General features: G+C 42.3%; 1 non-coding gene across 1 annotated transcript; it reads left to right on the top strand.

Annotated features, from left to right (window-relative positions):
* The first annotated feature begins 1253 nt into the window (after positions 1-1253).
* On the top strand, positions 1254-1326 carry trnak-cuu (transfer RNA lysine (anticodon CUU)). Its single transcript has one exon. It is a non-coding gene; the product is annotated as a tRNA-Lys (tRNA).
* The last annotated feature ends 3539 nt before the right edge of the window (positions 1327-4865 follow it).

Below are 4865 nucleotides of genomic sequence, written 5' to 3'. Positions count from 1 at the left end.
GAAAGTCTGGTGTTAATGGGTGTCATTTCTTTCCCTCATATTACACATTGAAATGTGAAGTTCTAACCTCACTAGGAGAAGTATGCAATTCTGAGAACAAAGATACATGTACACAGAGGGGAAAGAACAAAACACAAAACAGATGTGACATCAAGGAGAGAAAAGAAATAAGACAAACTAGATTCAAAAGGCAAGACAAATAGATTGGGGGGTAAAAGTAACTTAAAGATCAGAAGGAGGAAAAAAGATAAGTGAGATGCATGCTAAGAATAGAAATGAATCAAGATGTAATAGATGTGAAAGTTAAATCTACAGAAAATGTACTGAATAAGACAGATAAATGCATACAGGGTAGGTGAACAAAAAACCTGGAGAGTAACAATATAAGCAAGCAACATAAATAAAAGGGATCTGGTCAGATAAAGATAAGACATAACGGATGGAGACAAAAGGTGAAACATAGAAAAATATCCTGAAGAACTGGGAGAAAGAACAACATATATGGATAAAAAGGCATCAGTTCTGGAAAACAAATGTAGGGCTGCATAATACGATGGAAAAGGCACATAATGGTAATTGGTGAGATAATAATGACTTGAGTTAAATATCAGATTTTACGTAAATTGGGGCAAAGGACATAAATACAGTCATCCTCTGTTCTGGGTCCTAATGTCAGAAAACATGGGGTGTTATGCCATTAGTTTAACCCTTCAAACATAATTGTCTATTAGGAACTTGTGTTTAAGCAAATTACAGAGAGAAGGTCAGTTAATGAATGTTGGTCAATGGAGAACTGGGTTGATGTTTAATGGTAATGCAACCGAACAAGCAATTTACAAACAACCAGACCAGAATGAGCTGTTTACATTCTCTCCTCTCTTCCTCTTGCTTCTCCACTTCATACCATGTGGCAGGTCATCAGGACTAAGCCTTCAATGATGCCAAGGTTGTGAAGCATATGGCATTCAAAATATGACACCGTCTGCCAAGTCGTATGGTGCTTGCCTAGACTGGTCCAAGCTGCAGAAATATTGCTTTCCTCTGTCACATTTCTTGTGGCTGGATAGCTTTCATTTCAGACATGTTGGTTGCTGCGTATGTATTCAGGGGCCGTGTCACCTTTTCACCCAATAATCTTTAGGTTGTTGCGGTGACTCCATTGCCAATGGCACATTAACCTTTTGCAGAATGAACTCTTTGCATCTTCATCCGAGGTATTAGGTATCAACATGCAACCAGCTAGCTCAGTAACAGCCCGGCTAGCTCAGTCAGTAGAGCATGGGACTCTTAATCCCAGGGTTGTGGGTTTGAGCCCCACGTTGGGCAACAACATCTTAGGGCAGGCACGGTCGTGTAGTGGTTAGCGTAACAATATTACAGCCCCAGCGAACTGGGTTCAATTCCGGCCACTGTCTGTAAGGAGTTTGTACCTTCTCCCCGTGTCTGCATGGGTTTCCTTCAGGTGCTCCGGTTTCCTCCCACATTCCAAAGACGTACGGGTTAGGAAGTTGTGGGCATGCTATGTTGGTGCCAGAAGTGTGGCGACACTTGTGGGCTGTCCCCAGAACACTCTACGCAAAAGATACATTTCACTGTGTGTTTCGATGTACATGTGACTAATAAAGTTATCTTATCTTAAGATGTGCCACTCACCAACTGAATATTATGGGAATGAACTACCTTTTGGTTGTGATACACTACAGTGTTTACTTCTGACACCTTCAAAACCATAAAAATGGTGTCACTTTCATCCTGCTCCCTGGGATGCCTCCAGTTCTTGAAACTGCCTACTGGTCTTTGGCAAGGGAGAATGACATAAAGTTTGTTTTCTTTGAATAGAGACTTCACTAACTTCCCTTTTGCAACAATGAACATCAAATTGTGAATGGCCACAAGTAACTCCAGTTTCATCCTGGAATGAACTAACACATTGAAATTTATGGACATGGCTGCCACTGATAAGACGGTGCAAAAAACAAACTGCTGGAGGAACTCAGCGAGTCAAGCAGCATCTGTGGGGGGAGAGGAATTGCCAGCGTTTTGTGTTTGAGACCTTACATGGGGACTTCCCCTCCTAATTCCCCCACTGACAATATGGTATTTGTCCTGTTCTGAATTGTGTCTGGAACAGGATGATCAGTTAATGAGAACATCTTTACCAAAGCCAGGGAGTTCAACACACTGTTTCTGAAGGCAATTCAGGGAGGATACTTGCTCTCTGAACATCCCAGAAATATAAGACGTCTTGCTCTGAGGGATCTTCTCCTCCACCTTCTTCTATTGGTCCTGTTGCACTACAGTGCTTCTGCTCATTATTTCAGTCATGCTGTACTCCAAAGGGAGTGCTAGCGCATGGGCAGTTGACTGGTAACAGTTGTATTTGCAAGACCATTGAAGGCAGCATAAGGTCCTGCAACATCTCATTCCCTCACCTTTGTTCCATTGTTTAAGAAGGGGAGCAAGGACGAGCCAGGGAGCTACAGGCCGGTCAGCCTGACATCAGTGGTGGGGAAGTTACCGAAGGGTATTTTGAGGGACAGGATCTACCAACATTTGGATAGACAGAGTCTGAATAGGAGGAGTCAGCACGGCTTTGTGTGTGGAAAGTCATGTTTGATGAATCTTTTATAGTTCTTTGAAAAGGTAACCAAAAGGCTAGATGAGGGTCGGACAGTGGATGTCTTCCATTTCGACGAGGTCCCACACGGCAGGCTGGTCTGGAAGGTTAGGTCCCCTGGAATCCAGGGAGAGCTAGTTAGGTGGATTCAAAATTGGCTCAGGGGTAGGAAGCAGAAGGTGGTAGTTGAAGGTTGTTTCTTGGAATGGAAACCAGTGACTAGTGGTGTGCGACGGGTTGGTTTTGGGACCCTTGTTATTCATTATTTATATAAATGATTTGGATGTGAATGCACAAGGCTTGATCATAGGAATGGCAACGGATTTCAATAAAAATAACTGTGAGGTGATGCATTTTGGTAAGTCAAACCAGCATAGTACTATGAATGGTAGGGCACTATGGAGCGTAATGGAACAGAGAGACCTAGGAATACAAGTGCATAGTTCGTTGAAAGCAGCGTCACAGGTAGACAGGGTGGTGAAAAAGGCATTTAGCACACTAGCCTTCATCAGTCAGGTAATTGAGTATAGGAGTTAGGACATTATGTTGCAGTTGTATATGTCGTCGATGAAGCCACACTTGGAGTACTGTGTACAGTTTTGTTCACCTTGTTATTCGGAAAGATGTGATTAAACTGGAAAGAGTGCAGAAAAGATTTACGAGGATGTTGCCAGGACTAGAGGGTCTGAGTTATCGGGAGAGGTTGGCCAGGCTAGGTCTTTTATCCTTTGTTATGTAGGAGAATGAGGGGCAACCTTATAGAAGTGTCTAAAATTATGAGAGACATAGATAAGGTGGACAGTAACAGTCTTTTCTCCAGGGTAGTGGAGTCCAAAGCTAGGGGGCATAGATTTGGGGTGAGAGGGGAAAGATTTAAAAGGGACCTGAGGGGCAACTTTTTCCATGCAGGGGGTGGTGAGTATAGGGAATTAGCTGCCAGAGGAAGTGGTTGAGGTGGGTACAATAGTGTCATTTAAGAAGCACTTGGATAGGTACATGGAGGGTAGGGGCCTGGAGGGACCTGGGCCAAATGCAGGGAATTGTGACGAACTTGGTGGACAACATGCTTGACACGGACTGGTTGGGCTGAAGGGCCTGTATCCATGCTGTATTGTTCTATGACTCTATGACTCTATGAACTCGAGAAAACACCAGAAGTCTTCACTGCTGTAGAAATAGCTGGTAGAAATCAATTAGCAGCTAAATCTGGAACTAATTGATGACCCCTATAAATGGCACTGGTCAGGATTTGTCCTGCTGCTGAATGAATGTTGAAATGTGTGCAGTTAAGAGAGGGTGTTAATTTGAGATTTGCATTTCAGTTTAATACCATTGGCGACAGATCAGTGCTTCCTGACATTGTGACCTGCACGTTTCCAGTAAGTAGAAGGAGTACAAGCACTAATGCCATCAGCAAAACAGCATCCAGTGTACCGAAACCATTAATCAGCTCCAAGTTCTGAGGCAATATTAGAAATTACCTGGCACTCCACGGAGCTGAATTTTCTGGACTACACATAATGTATGCCCTTTTCTAAACATTTCAAAGTAATTGTATTGAAACCATATCTAGTAGTTCAATTATTTTCTACTCCTGCTGTTTGAATCCCTTAATAAATTTACAATCATGATTCAGGACATGTAGGCTTTTATGACAGGTAAGGAGGAAAACATTCTTGCTATAAAGTTGGGAAGGAGTAAGCATGAAAAACAGGAATGGCTACAATGTTAATCAAAGATCCATTCTTCCTTCTTCCATCTCCTATTAGGCAGAAGATACAAAAGCCTGAAAGCACGTACCACCAGGCTCAATTACAGCTTCCAACCCACTGTTACAAGTCTATTGAATGGTCCCTTGCACAATAATATGGACTCCCGACCTCACAATCTACCTCGTCATGGCTTTGCACCTTATAGTCTGCCTGCACTGCACGTTCTCTGTAACTGTAGCACTTTATTCTACATTACATTGTTGCTTTTCTCTTGTACTACCTCAACGTACTGATGTGATGAAATGATCTGTGTGGATGGCATGCAAAACAAAGTTTTTCGATGTATCTTGGTACACATGACAATAATAAACCAATTACGAAAAGTATGCACGTCTCAAGAAAGGGAGGAGTTTATATAAAATTTCAAAATAAATGGTAATGAACAATAAAGGAGGTAATATTGACTTCAGTTATGGGTAATAATGGAAGCCAACTAGGTATAGTAGGGATAGAGAAACATTTGGGAAACAGCCATT

The sequence above is a fragment of the Pristis pectinata genome, chromosome 1 (assembly GCF_009764475.1).
Source record: "Pristis pectinata isolate sPriPec2 chromosome 1, sPriPec2.1.pri, whole genome shotgun sequence".
Lineage (NCBI taxonomy): Eukaryota > Metazoa > Chordata > Chondrichthyes > Rhinopristiformes > Pristidae > Pristis > Pristis pectinata.
The sequence above is the reverse complement of the archived record's forward strand: the minus strand, read 5'-3'. Positions and strand labels throughout refer to the sequence as shown.